Consider the following 17,803-nt stretch of genomic DNA (forward strand, 5'->3'; position numbering starts at 1 on the left):
CTATGCTGCATGCACAACCGGACTAGAGACCGTGTGCCTCAATAGCGAAGGTACAAGAGGGATTTGCCAAGATTAACCATTAGAGTTGCTGGAGGTGATGGTACTTAACAACAAGAGGAGAGGTGCACATACTGGGTGAAAACCATGTCAATGTGACTGGCTTAGGGAGAATAGGGCGGTCTACTTCTAATGTGCATGGCCAATGCGTTGTATGCAGTTACTGAGGGATAGTAACACGAACAATTAGCGGCAAGGCAAAGAGTTAATGTTGAGTGAAGTTGAGAAAGCATGCAGAGTAAAAGATTCAACCTCTCGAGAGAGTTGGCGATAATCGGTAGTAATTACTAGTTAATTTGTATAGTAAGAACAATAGAAGGCATGCAGACAGAGCGGATTAAACCACACAAAAATTGCGATAGTAATGGATTTAACAATTGGCACAGAACAATAGGCAAGGATCAATACTGTCATAATTGTGCACATGGAAAACCGGAAACAATAGTTCATGACGGTAGCGGGAATAATTCTGTACTTAAAATGTCCGGAACTGTTCATGTGAGCATTGGAAACCGATAAAGATTCTTTTCAATTTTGGCCAAAACTGTTCAAAAGACTTGTGCGTGAAAGAAATAATAAAATCGTGAGAGGCCAAGATGTGGCGTGATCATGAGTGAACTAACTCCATGGGGGCTTACAGAGTAGGAGGATAGGGAGGAACTGCGGCAGCGGAGTACGGGGATAGGAAGGGGGATCCAGTGATTCTGGTTGCCTAGCAAGGCAACTCTGTGGGTCAAATTTGCAAAAGGTGACCTGTGGAGGATTGAAAGGGTTAACATTGTGATATGAAACTGAGAAGTGCCCGTGCGGCGGGTGAGAAGGCGCACTTACCGAGTGGGTTCCAAGTTCCCTCGCGTAGTGAAGGCCGACACAGTGGCCTCGGGAGAAAGGGAGGAGGAGTCAATGAGGGTTCTGGACATGCCTAAATTTAAAGGAAGTAGTGTGGGGGTTGCAGGACTTAACGGTCTCGATGCGGGCACAGCTGCACAATCGCGGGTTCTGTGGGATGAAGTCACTCAGAGTGAAACTGGAAGTGGCTATTTAGGGGGCGAGACCTCATCCGGATTGGACAAGGTAGTCACGTGATCTTAGTAGGGAGTGATGAGGGACTAAGTTACTGAAGATAGAGAATGGGCTAGTGCTGGGGTGGGCGCAGGGGACATCTTGTGAAGGTGAATAAGGGTGAAGTATAGTAGTGACATAGTGGTAACCGAGATCTGTTCTCAGTTGTGTAGTTAAGTAAAATACAGATGAGCAACAATTTACAGAATGTACATAGGAACATTTATATTAAAGGTGCCCAATCATCAAGGCGGTTTAATCCTGTATTTAAACTGTCAGTTTTTAAAATCCATTTGAGTTCTTCTTTGTTGAGAATTCTGGTGATATCCCTCCTCTTGGGGGAAATTTTATGGCAGTGATTACAGTCCAGAAGATGTCATTTTCCGAGTGTCTGTTTTGTACAAAATGCTCAACCAGTGGTGCGTTCGCTGTTTTGCATCTTAATCTGCTATGGTGTTGGGAGATGCGCAGGCGGATTTTCTGTGTAGTCTGCCCCACATATATTTTATGCAAAAACAACAGTTGATGGACAGAATGCAGAACAATGTCATACATTCATCCCAGTACAGAGATCTGGGCCTAAATCCATCGTTTTTTGCATGCTCATTTGAAATGTCCAACTAACTATAAAGTCCCTGAAACCTGGGTTTTTTTCAGTGGATTTCTAAGGTTTTTTAAATGCTAATTTCTAACTATAAAGTCCCTAAGAACGATGGTTTTTTTCAGTAAGTTTCAAATGTTTTTTAAATGATAATTTCTAAATATAGCATCCCTGAAACATATGGTTTGTTCAGAGAATTTCAAAAGTTTTTTAAATTCTAATTTCTAACTATTCCTACAGAGATAGGACATGTGCAGAAAGATGAAGAAACGCACAGAAAGAAGCACTAGAAATGCAGAAAAAGGCAACAGAAGTCCAGAAAGGCGAAGAAAGGTGCAGAAAGAAGGAAGAGATATGCAGAAATAACCAACAGAGGTGCAGAAAGAGGCCTTGTTGCAAAGTCATCCTTTGCCCCCAACTTTCTTCTGACTGGTACTGGTGGTAACTGACTCTGACTAAGCAGGACCAGTGCTATCCTGAAAGATACTTAGAATACAGTGAAAACACCTACATACACTAGGATACACTATGGGTAGTATGGATTGGCATGACCTCCCCTGTAAGGCCCTAGTACATAATAGGGCAGGGGGATTACAACTACCTCTAAGTCAGAGGTTCAGAAAGAGGCAATAGAAGTGCAGTAAGAAGCAACAGAGGTGCCGAAGAGGCAAGAGAGTTACAGAAACAGGCAAGAAAGGTACAGAAAGGGGCAACAGGGAAACATACATTTACAACAGAGGTACAGAAAGTAGCGAGAGCAGTGCAGAAAGAAGCAAGAGAAGTACAAAAAGAAGCAAAAGAGCTGAGAAATAGGGAACAGGAAGAGGCAAGAGGGATACTGAAATTTGCAAAAGAGGTGCAGAACCTAGCAAGAGAAGTACAAAAGGAGGCAAAAGAATTGCTGAAAGAAGCAATAGAAATATGAAAAGAGGCAAGTGAGGTGCAGAAAAAAGTAAGAGCAGTGCAAAATGAACCAACAGAGGTGGAAAAATAGGGAAGAGGGTACAGAAAGAGGCAAGAGGGATACTGAAATTTGCAAAAGAGGTACAGAACCAAGCAAGAGAAGTATAGAATAAGGCAAAAGAATTGCTGAAAGAAGCAACAGAGGTATATACAGAAGCAAGGGAAGTGCAGAAAGAGACAAGTGAGGTGCAGAAAGAAGCAAGGGCAGTGTAGGAAGAATCAACAGTGGTGCAAAAAGAGGCAAGAGGGGTGCAGAAAAGGGTAGAAGGGGTGCACAAAGAGGCAAGAGAGGTACCGAAAGAGGCCGGAGGGGTGCAGAAAGAAGGAAGATAAGTGCAGAAAGAGGCAAGAGATTTGCTGAAAGAAGTACCAGAGGTATAGAGAAAAGCAGGAGAAGTACAGAAAGAGGCACGTGAGGTGCAGAAAAGTGCAGGAGCAGTGTAGAAAGAACCAACAGAGGTGCTGAAAGAGGCACAAAGGCTGCAGAAAGAGCAAGAGAAGTGCAAAAAGAGGCAACAGAGGTATATACAGAAGCAAGAGAAGTGCAGAAAGAGACAAGTGAAGTGCAGAAAGAAGCAAGGGCAGTGCAGAAAGAATCAACAGTGGTGCAAAAAGAGGTAAGAGGGGTGCAGAAAGAGGTAGGAGAGGTGAACAAAGAGGCAAAACAGGTACTGAAAGAGTCCGAAGGGGTGCAAAAAGACGGAAGAGAAGTGCAGAAAGAGGCAAGAGAATTGATGAAAGAAACAACAGAGGTGTCGAAATAAGCAAAAGAAAGTGCATAAAGAGGCAAGTGAGGTGCAGTAAGAAGCAGGAGCAGTGCAGAAAGAACCAACAGAGGTGCTGAAAGAGGCAAGTGGGGTGCAGAAAGAGGCAAGAGATCTGCAGAAAAAAGCAACAGAGGTGCTTAAAGAGGCAAGTGAGGTGCAGAAAGAAGCAAATGAAGTTCAGAAATAAGTAACAGAGATGCAGAAAGAGGCAAAAAGGGTGCAGAAATACGTAAGAGGGCTAAAGGGATACAGAAAGAAGCAAATGAGGAGCATAAAGAGGAAATAGATGTTCAGAAAGAGGGAAGAGAGGTGCAGAAAGTAAAAGAGATTTGCAGAAAGAGGCAAGAGAAGTGCAAAACAAAGAAATGTGCAGAAAGAAGCAACAGAAATACAGAAAGAGGCACGAGAGGCACAGAAGGAAGCAAGAGTGGTTTGCACACCATTAGTGCCAATTTAATACCCATATTTAGCAGCAAGTAACAGGAGACCATTCTAGGTTTGCAAAGAGCCTTCCACAACACTGGTTGCTGCATTTTTGGTAAGGTTTGAGCCGTTTGCACTAAAAATAAGGCTTTTTTTGTTTAAATCTACAGATTAGGGAGCAGATAATGAATTATGTGGCTAGTGCAGAAAATGTATAATTGTGCGAAAGTCCGTGCAGCCAAACAGTCACATAATTCCAGTGGCCCTGCTCACACCTCTGACTAGGTCCACAAGTACTCCTCAGTGATTCCTTCTTTTTTTGTCTTACTCAGTTCATAGTTGAGCTTCTATGGAAACGAGGAAGACAAAACCTGAGGTTATCACTCCACAACACAGACTACCATAACACATAATTACTCTCCATAACACATAATCCCACTCTACATAATTCCTATACACTAAATGCCACATACTTTCTATGCACATAATTTCACTGCACAACATACCACATAATTCCACTACACACATCATACATCCACTCCACTCCAAAAAACATTAGTAAAAAACTTTTATGTTTACAATGCCAATATCTCAAACTCTCGCAAATGTGAAACCTATTACATTGCAAACACTTCTTTAACTAGTAGTCCCGTTTGCAGAGTGGAGGAGAAAGGGTGCTAGGTCTCCTACCAACGCTCAGGAATTCTTCTGCATAGGAATTACAGGAGGTACCAGAAAGGCTTCTTGGCCCCCAAAGTCCCTCAGGAGTAAAGTGGACTTCATCCCTCATCCCGTAGTCTGCCAGGAGGAACATTTGCAGAGTAGTGGAGAAAGGGGTGCTTGGCCCCCGAAGACGTCTTAGCGATCCTACTGTGTGGGACTTACTGGCAGTAACAAGAGGGGTAATTGGCCTCCAAGGACATCCTGGGGTGCCAACTACCCCTCCTATAACCTCCAGTAAGTACCACACAGCAGGATTGCTAAGTTCTCTTAACAGGCCATGCCCCCTTTGCCCACCACTCTGCAAACACACTCCCTGGCGTGCTCTTCGATGGGGATTGAAGTCCTGTTTGCTGCTGGGGGTTATTTAGGGGCCAACTAGCCTACCTCTTACCTCCAGTAAGCCAGACACAGTGGGATTGCTGAGAGGTGGACAGAGGTCACGCCCCTTTCTCCAGCACTCTGCAAATGCACACCCGGGTGTGCTCCAAGTTGGGGGATTAAGTCTCCTTGAATACTGAGGGTCTCTGGGGGCAAACTAGCCCACCAGGTACCTCCAGTAAGCGCCACACAGCTGGATTGCTGAGAGTGGTCTAAAGCCATGCCCCCTATTTACACCACTCTGCAAAAAGTGCCGCCTGGCACACTGCTGCTTGGGTGATGAAGCCCACTTGTGACCTGAGGTCCTCAAGTCACAAGAGGACCTCATCGTCCCACCAGCAGTGCGCCAAGAGGCGCGTTTGCAGAGTGACGGCTTTTCTTTGATTTAAATATTTATAGAAGGGGGGCTGTGTGTCCCCCCTTCTTTTACTATTTTTTTGGGCCCTGGGGACCCCATCCCTAGGGCCTATGCATTAAAGAAAAACGGGAAGGGGGGGCCGCGTGGCCTCCCTTCCTTAGGCCGCTATTGGCCCCAGGGGCCCCATGCCCAGGGCCTGGCCAGCATTTGTTATAATTTTTTAGGGAGGGAGGCCCCCTCCCGAGGCCTATTTTTTTTTAACATATTTTATTGATTTTACATATCAAATAGTGAACCAGAAAATATTAGTTGGTAAGTGTAGATGTCATCATGGAAAATTCCATAAGGAACAACAGTGCACGCATATAGCAAAGTAGTTCCCAAATACATACCTGATCAAAAGTTAACATTGAACAATTGAAGCTAGCTCTACCTCTACATGACTTTGTGGACATTGATCTATATAGTTCGAACTTGATTAACTACTTAGGGGCTGATTCTGATGCGGGTTGGAAATGCTTCCCGACCGAATCGGGTTGGAAATGGTTTCCGACCCACTCGAATCCGGAGAGTCCGACCGACCAAGTACGATGCATCCGGATGCTTCCAGATATGATTTGATTGGACTCCCATTGACTTCAATGGGAGCACATGTTCCTAACCGCATCATAATTGGGCACTGGGTCGCTCCCGATCCTATTTCGAAGGAGCAAATGCCATTAGGAGGCCTTCCTAACTGCATCAGAATCAGGCCTTGGGTGGGGATGCTTTCCAACCCGCATCAGAATCGGGCCCTTAGTGTTTTACAGCTGAGCATGGTAACAATCCCCGGTAACTGTGAGGCACATTTTCAACAACTAGCGATATTTATCACTAAATAAGCTTAGCGACATTTTTATTATCGCCACGCATCACCGGATATTATCGCAAAGATAACATGCTATTAGCAACGTTTATCTCCAAAGCGATAAAATATCCGGCGATAGCGGCGAAATGCGTGAATATCGCTGGAAATTCAGTGACATTCAGGCATTATCGCTAATAGGGACTTAACCTAAATATCCACCTCCCATTGGATATACAGGCTAAGAAGTGGTCTGAGCAGCATCAGGATTTGGCGATATTCGCGCTTTGCGCAAATATTTGAATCGCTATGCCTGCGTTGATAATAGGCGATAGCGATGTTAGCAACTGCTCTCAGGCGCTAACAGGTTGGGTACACCCACTTTGCATGTCATTAACATGGATTTTTTCTCTTACTGACGTGCCATGTAGGGCGCTAGTGTAGTGTGTGTATCGTGCCTTGTGTTGCCTCCAGTCCACCAACCTATTGGAGCTGGGTTGGCTTTGAGCGCCATGATGCTCCTTGGAGTGGTAGCAGCGCTTTATAAATGAGTTTTTACATTACATTACATTAACGATAAATATCACTGACATGCAAAACAAGCTCCAAACCGCTCGCTATCACCTAAAATCTGTTGTTAACTGATGTTAGCGACAGCTTGCTAATAGGACGATGAAATCATCGCCGCTTTGCGGCTGAAAACGGCCGCAAAAGTGGCGATAATTTCATTTCGCCTGCCTTGGTGATATGCCCTGTGTCTCTTCCTTCAAACAAAAAAAACAAAACTACTTCTATGCACTTCCCTCACCCCCCTACAGACTCAGCATAAGACCTACACATTCAGTGGGCCCATATCATTACAGTATAACCATGGTAATCCAATGCATCACATAGCTACAGTAATTTACTTTGTACCATAAAGACGTACTCCAGCTCAGACTGCTCCCAGCGGTCCATCTAAAGGCTTAATGGGGTGCACATGGAGTTCATCAGTACATTTCCAGATCAACAGCAGTAAACTCTTCCATCAACACATTCCATTCCATAGAAATAGGTTTTACACAACCCTCTGTGTTCTTTCCTCTGCAGCTCAGTACCCTCCGCCCTGCCCCATCCAACCATTTCACTGTGCCATTCCTGTAACGATGGTGATTTAGCGGTCTTACGCCACATGGTAATGTTTCTCCTAGCTAATAATAAGGCAAGATTAGCAAATTAATTAACAGGGTTTCCCGTCTTTCCTTTTGGACCCAACCCCAGTAGGCAGTACTCCAGCAAGTCATTATTCCGCACCGGGGTGATCGTTCAGTATCGTACATACGGACGCCCAGTAGTGCCCTACTTTTGGACAACTACACCGCATATGTATTAGCCCGGCTTACGTGGAATGACAAAATGGACAACTATCCACTACATCTGGAAACATGGAGCTCAGCATGCCTGGTGTCAAATAGGCCCTGTGTAGGAGCATAAGCTGTATAAATTTGAATTTAGGGTTTCTAGATACCTTCTTCGGGTACCCCAGTATAATGTCCCATTTCTTGTCAGTGAGTGCGTGTCCTACATCTATATCCCACTTGCCATGGAAGGGTTTGGAGCTGCACTGCTGCTATTGCATGGATTCCTCGTTAGAGCCAATTCGTTAAATGACACCTGTTCCCCACCAAATATTGCATAGTGAGTAGTGCATGTTTTACTGGTTCTATTCCCTCCGGGGCCAAAGTGTTGAATATGTATTGTGAAATACCAGCATGTAGGAGAAACAATATATTTGGCACTCTCAGACAAAAATATCATGGGGCATCAGGGTACCATGTAAAAATAACATATATATTGTGTTTACACCTGCATCTCTCCATGCCAACTGTCTTCTGCTATTAACAGTGCCCGACTGTGAAGGGACTCCCAGAAGGGGGACTGTAGGGGCATATGGAGCCACTGTTTTTGTGTATCTCAAAGCATTTCTCCAGTACAACAACGCAAAGCACAATAAATGGGGTGCCATCCAAGGGATCTTGGTATTGGGTAGTAAGTCTCCTCTTTGCCATGACTGACGAGTCATACCAATCTCCTGAAGATTACGGCCCACCACCCAGTACGCTAGCCACTGCAACTGACTTGCAACTGACTTGCATTCCAATAAGCCTTTATGGGGGGCTCCCATTCCTCCTTGCTTCGTGTCTATATGCAGCTTCGTGATTCCTATACGCCTGCGACCTGTTCCCCTGATCATATCAATTAACATGGAAAACAATAATTTAAATATCTGCGCTGGAACAATAATGGGCAGGTTAGTGAAATAATATAACAACCTAGAGAGCATCACCATTATAGGGATGGCCCCCCTGCCCACCACCGATATGGGCAGGGAAGTCCAGAATTTTATTTGGGGTTTGAGTGCGATTATAGTACGGCTTAAGTTACCATCTAGAAGATCTATCGTTTCCCTGTATACCTGAATTCCTAGATATCTGAAGGTATCAGATGCTATTTGAAACGTTCACTTGCCAAAGCACAGGGGACCGCTAACTGAGGTGTCTATGAAAAAATAGACATAGGACTTGTTCTCATTGATTGAGAGACCGGATATTCACTGGAACATATCGAAGGTATAGAGTATGGGTTCATAGTCCTCATCCAAGTTCTTAAGATATAAAATTAGATCAACTGCATATGCAGAGACCATATGTGTGCTGTTTCCCATTACAATCCCCTTTGACCCATCATATTTTGGAGTTTTTGCAAGAGGGACTCCAAAGCCCCAAATCCATGGCCTCTCTATTATCTGAAGGAAGCCCTTCCATGATAGAATAATCTACTTTACATGACTATGGAAGTGTCTTCCCAGTGTGTTCTTGTGGACTGAGAGTCTGCCATTTAGTGCAGTATTATCTTTCTACCTGTGTTTGGTACTCGTGTGTAACATGCACCCGTCACTTTCTCTAGCAACACACTGTTTTCTACCTCTTACATTTGTTTATTTTCGATATCTGCACAAGTGCCACCAGTGCCTATGTAACGTTTCTTCTTGTGCTTGAGTGTCCTCCATATATTGCAGTATTATACCTCTATGTTTACGTTGTATGCTTTTGTATCCAGCACACGTCACTTTTTCCTACTGTAATGCACCGTTTGCTACCTCTTTTATTTTGTTGGTTCACGATTGTCACTTTTGTAATGCACCGTTTGCTACCTCTTGTATTTTGTTGGCTCACAATTGTCATTTTTACTTCATTTAATATAACGTTTGCTTTTGTATTTTGTTCACTTGTAATGTTTTCATGTATCAGTTCTGTTCCTATTGTGAAGCGCTCTGACACCTTTGGGTAAAGTCTGCGCTATATAAAAGCTAAGATAAATAATAATGGCAAGAGCAGACAACCCTGCCTAGTACCCCGTGCAACACTGTACTGCTCTGAAATATGCCTTCCCAAACGTGCACGCGCAGTGAGGTTCAAGTACAGTAGTCTCACCCACTTTATATATTACTCTGGTATGCCAAATCTGGAAAGGGTATAGAACATATCCCAGTGTTGGGAATCAAAAGCTTGACGCAGATCAAGCGAAATGCATCGACTTGCATTGTCTGTTATCGGCGCACATGCCATTATTTGGTGCAACCTCCTGATGATGAGTGCCATGCTTCTGCCAGGGATAAAGCTGCATTGGTCATTGTGCATCAGCTGTGGTATAAATTAGCAAAGTCTATTCCCCCATAACTCACTCAGTATTTTATAGTCTGTATTTAGAAGTAAAAGAGGCCTATATCCCGCCATGTCCGTACCATCACGGCCCTGTTTCAGAAGCGAGATCACAGTCGCTTGCAATGTGGTAAGGGGAAGTGTACCAGTATCTAACGATATCTGATACAGCTGCTGCAAGTGAGATATCAATAAGTTAGCGTATGTTGCATAAAATTCGATGGGCAGCCCATTACTCCTTGGTACTTTATTACGAGGCAAATCTTTGATCACACGTATGATTTCAATGCTAGTCACCGGCTGCTCCAGCTCCTCTTTGTGGTTTTGCAATAATTGTGGGAGCTGCAGACCATCAAAGAAGGGTTCAAAATCTATATTAGTAAAGTTTGCCGGTTTCTCATATCATTTGTCATAATAGCTTTTAAAAGCGGCGTTTATGTCTAGTTGGGTACAGACTGTATCACACTCCATATTCAGGATCTCTAGAATAGGGGTTACTGATGGGGCACCTTTAATAATTTCAGCGAGATGTGGGCCTGCTCTATCTGCTGTGGCATATTGTTTCTGAGTGTAAAGACGATAATCCAGAATTCGCAGGTTTCCTAAGAGTTCTGCGTGTTTTATATGTGCTTACTGCAATTGTGTCCATTGTGCTTCGTTCAGTACAGCTTCCTAATCTAGCCTACCCAGGCGGTTTTCCACCTCTGTGAGTTGTTCAAGTAGAGCAAGCCGTGCTCCCGCTTTCGTGCTAATTGCTATCCCCTATTACGGTCTTAAGTCTCAATCTGACACATGCTTGCTGTGTCCGCATTTTCAGAGAAATAATTGTCTATGGCCATGGAGAGTGTACTATGAAAGACCATGTCTTCTAATAACAGGGGCTGCAACTTCCAAGTCGGCATCAGGGTATAAATCCTGCCCCACTGCAGTATAAGTTCTACGTGGTTATGATCTGATAGTGTTTTGCCCAGGTGTGTTGAGTCGCTGACTAGGCCATTTAAAATCAAGGAGCTAAATAATCTGTCAAAGCAGGTATGTAACTTATGAGGTGGTGAGTAGAAAGAGAATTCCCCTTTTAGTGGGGTGTGTCACATGCCATGCATCCCCTAACCCCCACCCCACTGCCCATCCTTTTAGTGTTTCCGCTAACTTCTTACATCCCGCATTGTATAAGGGAAGGTGCAACCTGTCTAGATCAACATCAAGCACCGCACTGAAATCTCCTGAGGCCTATATTGGCCCCAGGGACGCCATCCCCCGGGGATTTGCCCAGTTTAAATTTAAATTAAAAAAAGTTGTATGGGAGGGGGCCGCATGGCCTCCCTTCCCTTGGCCACTTCTGGCCCCAGGGACCCCATCCCCTAGGGCCTGGCCAGTCTCTGTTTTCTTAGGCCAATTATGTCCCTGGGGACCCCACCCCCTTGGCCGGCCTTCCTTTAAAAAAAAATATATTAATTAAAAGGGAGGGGGTTGCATGGCGCCCCTCCTGTGCCACTTCTGGCCGGGGGACCCCATCCCCCGGGGCCGACCCTCAAGTTGGGGACCATTTCTTTTGCACAAGGGGAGCTGCTGACATGCAGCTCCCCTTGTGCAAAAGCAATCTGCTTTGGTTTTTGGACGCGAGAGCAGGTTTCCTGCTCTCATCTCCAAAAACCAAAGCAGTATTTGCTATGGCAGGGTGGGAGCCGCACAGCTCCTGCCCTGCCATAGCAAACAGCAGTGTCCTGGGGTGGGCACCGCTGGACATTGTAGGAGCTGGCCCTGTGGCGTGGCGATCCCCAGGGCCATTGACAGCTCCAGGAGGGGGACCGCCGTCTCTTTATTTCCATTGCCCCGGGGAGGTGGTGGTCCCCGGAGCCAGGAGTCCACAACTGACCCCCGTATTTAAATATTCAATGCCCTGGGGAGAAGGTGTTCTCCGGGGCAATGTGGAGGGCTCGAGCCCCCCACACTTATTATTATCAAAGCCCCAGGGAGTTGGTGATCCATGGAGCTTGGGGGGGCTGTGAGGCGCCCCACCCTAATGTTAACAAAGCCCTGGGGAGGTGGCGGTCCACTGGACTCTGGGGGGCGTTTGAGTCCCTCCCACCCTATTTTTTGTGAATTTTTAAGGTTTTTTAAATGCTAATTCCTAACTATAACGTATGTAAAACCTATGTTTTTTTGAGGAATTTTGAGGTTTTTTAAATGATATTTTTATGTTTATAAAACCTATATTTTTTCTATTATATTTTAAAATATTTTGGAACTCAATTATACTTCTTTTTTTAACTTTAAAAATTATGTAATGTTTTACATCTTCCCCAAAAAATATGTATCTCCTTATTTGTTTCTGTTGAGCAAACTGCACTCCCATACTGGTAGTGTACCAAGCTCCTTCACAACGCGAATCCGATCCACCATATTTCTAAACTCGTAAAGGATGCGCATTTCGTATCCGACTGGTTCATGGCACCGCGTCCTGGGTAACATCATATACGCATGAAGTTGCCCCAGCTGCTACTTTGTAATCCGACTGGTACGCAGTACCAAGCCACGTGTTACGTCATGTACGTATGACGCGCTCACTGCGTGCTGCGTATGTGACGAGTGCCTGCTGCCAGGCTCTGTGTTACGTCACAGACGTATGTTGTCACTCCAGGTACGCCATTCCCTCCTTTTTTTGTCTCAAAAGTATATCTAAATAACTTTAAACAGTATATGAGAGCAAGCGATTATCTAAAATATTTTAAACATTTATATATTTCTAACTGTAATAAAGTTATATTATGATAAATATATTTTCTCAAAATCGCGTCGGGTGTGACCTCCTTATATGCTCGGTGCGCGATTGCCATGTGACCTTACAAAAAGCACTTGATTGCTTCATAACATTTCTCATTGTAACAGTTGGACAACCCCACCCATTTTAGTCATTTTCTCTACAGCGTTGATGAGACACACCCCTTCTGCTTAGAGAAATTTTTTGGAAAGTTTTTTGCTGTATGCACATATCTTATACTACACACAACATGCAACAATCATCTTGATCAATATGCATGGTCTGTACATTAGCCTTCCAAGTGTGATCTCCAAGCATCTCAAACGTTAAATCAAAAAACAAATGTGTGTTACACGATGCCCATGATGTGTGTGTGTGTGTGTGTGTGAACATTATTGTGCTGACTTTCGGCCTGGGTATTGGTGGCTCTAAGAAGTAATATAGTAGTGTGTTATATGTGAGACTTTAAGATTCACGTTTGACATACATTGCTTGACTGTAATAAGCGTTGTCACTGTGTATGACGTAGTCTCACTGCTGATTCTCCCCCATCCGCGCACATTCACATGTGTACACTTCGAGATAGCAACACTTTCAATAATACCGCACACCATTGACATGCATGTCTGCGCATATCCACAAGCTTGACAACGACATGTGATATTGGCCATTCGATGTTTTGGAACAGCATCTCATTAGCGATAATAGCCGCCCTCCCGGTACATGCTACAGTAATATAAATTGCGCATTCTGCGGCGTCAAAACTGCAAAAAAAACACACATATGTACACTTCCTGGCCAGGTGCAATCAAAAAACAATGTCCCAATAGGTAAGAATATACAGTAAATTAAATATGCATGCGCATCGCATTGCTTGCAAGGAAAAAGGAGAACACTCATTGATTTAAGACAAGATATTCAATCATCTTATTTTATGATGCAAAGTCATGGTCAGTAATATACGGTTATAGGCAGCACTGCATAAACTCAATTTGGTGATAACCATATAAAACTTGGTGTTCTACAAAAAGTGACTGTGGTGGAAGTGGCGACGCAAGTGAGAAAGTGAACAGCATGGACGGCGCACTGTGAACAAGGTGCAAGTAATCTACAGTGGGTGGCTCAGATCATGTGACAGAGTGATATCACAGATTAAAGATTTCTTTCCATTATTTGAACCACATTAGAAAAGTACGCCTATTAATGAGCTGTAAAGTCGACGGCGTTTCGATCCACGATAGTAAGGATCGTCATCAGGACTTGGTTGTCTGACTTGGGGCGTGCTGCATGGGAAAGAGAATGGATCAGGGAAGGGGAACGGTAGTCTGGGGTGGAGGGTGGGTGAAATATAGGCAGTATTTACCTGGAGTGGAACTTAGTTTGGGGCGATCAGAGGCGATCGTCAGAAAATGAATTTCGAGCATGCACGGGGGCACTGTAATTAAAAACGAGGGTAATGGTGAAGTATTACCGGTAAGATGCACGGACAGATGTTATTTAACCACTTGGCTGCTAAGGCTTTTCCCCTCCTGTGCTGACATTTATTGAATCCCATTATACATGACGAGTTCACCTTGTCATGAGCACAGCTCCAGTGTGCCTCATGACGAGCTCACCTTGTCATGAGCATGCAAGAGGTTAAAAGGTAAACATGGGTTCAAGAGATCGAGTATTACTAACCGGCAAGGAAGCACTGGGCGACCGTGTGCAGTCCGCCGAAGGCCGGCACGAGTCCTGTAGAAAGGGAAACAGGAGCGGGGCGATCAATTTTAAGGTTGGCCGCTAAGCATGTTACAAGGGGGCGGTGGCAATTGCAGCATCGGGGGCAGAGGGCTCTGATTATGTTTACCTTAGAGATCTTCGTGCCGCGCAGGACGGAATCCTGTAGTCTGGTGAACGCTGGCGTTCGTGAGAGAAGGTGTATTACTACCGCGTGTGGGTGGAGACTGGGCGGGGTCTGGGCGAGTGACGGAGGGGGCGGGGGGCGTGGTTTGGACATGGACATCAGTGGTGGGTCGGGTAATGGCAAGGAAAGACACTTAAGGTTATCTAATCAATATCGTAACTAAGGCAGTCTGTGAGTACAAAAATTAGTAGTGGGAGAGGCACTCCAATTTTACAATGATAATTTCTTTTTTATGCTATTATTCTAAGCGTGCTGCAGGGGAGGACGCAATGCCCATGATGCGCCATTAAACAGTAAACATGAAAGAATCAAGCTGATCAGCTTGCCCTCTGCGCACTGTGACTTTGGCCCAAGTGGGTAAAACATACACATCACTTTGAAAAAAATGAATGAACTCAACACTAATTTTTGTTGACATGAATTATATTTTCAATAAATTGTTCTTGAATGAATTTAAGACTCTCATTTCAATTATGAACAGAAAATTCATGAAGATTAGATGTTCAATCACATCTATATGTATTTTACATCTTACAATTTTATCGCAATAGGTTCTTGTGCCCAATGCATTTCGGGCCACACGGCCCTTCTTCGGGGGCAGTACCTGTGAAAAAAATATACATTTCATTTATGATATCACCATCGGTCTTGCATCATACATTATTGCAGTTAGCCACATAAAAAATTCAACTACATCAAAACCTTAGAGAGAGGACTGTATCAATGTGTGTCTGTGAAACATTTTATCTGCATATACACAAAAAAAACCTAATGATGTTACCACGTGCTCATGGTGATAAATGCGAACAACTCATATTGCCATTATAAGCGAAAGAATACCAAAAACTGATGGAACACACATATAAACACAAAAAGGTGAAAAAACTCACTTATTTCACACAAAGGTATAAGCTTCAAGGGATTCTATGATGTGGTATATTAGCGCGTGGACCGTCGAAAGCGTGGTGTTTCTCTCACAACACTGAAACAATATAAAAAAAAAGCTGATTTGAGAAACCCTTCTAACAGATATTTTTACGTTAATTTCAACACAGAACTTCAAGAACCACTCACTGGATTGTAAACGAAAATGTCACAAACTCTACGAGACCACATTAAGATGCCTGTTAGCTCCAAAACCGGCTGCTACACCCATGCTGTAACGAGAAAAATTTTTTTTTTGTTTTTTTTTATTAACGGAATCAAAATTCTACCCCGCATTGTCAGCTTAACTCCACATGATTTCTAACGCACTCCAACATATGCGCAATCTTTTATACGAACTACTACCACGGAGTAACTAAAACGTGTAAGAACACTGACCTTGGAAATTAACACGAGGTAACTGAAAACATACACGAGACTTTGTGCTTCTGCCAGTAATCTGAAACATGTAAACCCACATATCATGAAAATATGCTCAAAACACTGACAAGTTCCACACTACATCACAATAAGCTCCTACGAGACACATACCTTGTCAATTCTGCACTGAGACGCTACCACAACAAGCTGCTACCGCCATTGCATTCATCTTTCCAATGCTGCTTGGCGCCATTAAATGACGCGATCGGCGTACTAAAAATAAACGACGGACCACGTTTGTAACCATGAAAGCGCAATACCCAGTACATAGGGGAAAGTAAAAATAAAAGAAACACCATGTTGGAACGAAAATATGTGCGTATTGTGTGTCGTGATAAATCAAAAACACTTAAGATAGTGCAGCAAGTAACACTATATTGTTGCAAGAAAAATATATGAAAAACACTGTAAAAAACGATTCTTAGTGGTGAATACAGATATTGTTCTTAATGTCCTTCAGCATGCAGTGTTCATGCAGTATCCTATAGAAAACATGTCAGATCCACTCTGTCATTGATCCCTTTGGGATCTTGCGTTTGTAATCTGCGAATCCAGTAGATTTCCCTCTGTAAAAGACTCTTGGTAAGACTTTTACCCGGGATCGGGGTTGCCACTTCGAGGATCAGGAATTTGATTTGCGCTATTGAGTGTCTGTGATTCTCCCAATGTACTGCCAAACTACTATTGGGATTTTTATTTCTGATGGTGCTTTTGTGTTCCGAAATTCGGATTTTAATTTTTCTTTCTGTCTTGCCTATATACAAGAGTCCGCAGGGACACTTGATCGCATAAATGACATTATATGAATTGCAGTCTGCATTGATTCTGATCGGAATGGTTTCTCCTGTGTGTGGATGTTTAACACTGTCAGTCACCATAACATTTTTGCAATGTACCAACTTTGAACAAACGGTTGAAGGAACTGATCAAGATATTGTCCCAAAGGCTCGAAGATGGTGCCACACCCGGTGACTATAGGACGAAAAGGTGGATTTGAAAGATCTTTATGGACTTTTGGTAGCATGTAGATACCTGGTTGTTTTGGTGAATTGACAGTCAAAAAAGAACGAGTTTTCTTACTAATCCATTTCATTTCTTCTGCTGTTTCCAAAATGCTCTGCAGCGTGGTCTGTAATTCTTTGATGGGATCATGATCCAGTCTTAAGTAAACATTAGTGTCAGATACATGCTCTGTGACTTTTGAGTCATAAAATGTTTGATCCATTACAACAATGGCGCCGCCCTTGTCTGCTTTTTGGATATGTATCCTGGAATCTTCCGTCAATTCTTTTAGGATCATTCTGTCATGTTTTGAAAAATTGAATCGACAACTTCTCCTGGTATTAATGGTTTGTAAATCTTTAATAACAAGGTTTTCAAATGCATCTAAGATTTTGTGAGACGTTGGTGCTTGGATCTAATTCTATTGTTGGTGGAACAATTATCTGTAGTTATTAAAGAAATTACTGAAGAAATTAAACTCATTGAAACAGATCTTGAGACCAGAATGGATACTGATGATTGGTCAAAATTTTTGGAGGAAATGAATTTAAGAATGGATAATACACACCAAAGAAATCCAGGAAGGTAAACTTAGGAAGTATAAACGAGATACACTGGATTATAAATTAAACGAGGTATACACCTGGGCGGAGGTGTACGCCCAAAGGCGAGTTTTCACTAAACGTACAACTACTTCCTCATCACAAGAGAGCGTGGCCTCAGAGGCAGACACGCATACCAACAGACCACCACCTAAGGTAGTTGAAAAGATCCCTGACAACAGGGAGGCTACATCGGAAACAGCTTCTTCATCAAAAACGTCTTTTTCCGCCCAGGACGCGGACGCTACACAACCACCAGGGAAGGCAAAAGGAAAACAAGGAGAGGCAAA

The sequence above is a fragment of the Lissotriton helveticus genome, chromosome 6 (genome assembly GCF_964261635.1).
Source record: "Lissotriton helveticus chromosome 6, aLisHel1.1, whole genome shotgun sequence".
NCBI classification, from domain to species: domain Eukaryota; kingdom Metazoa; phylum Chordata; class Amphibia; order Caudata; family Salamandridae; genus Lissotriton; species Lissotriton helveticus.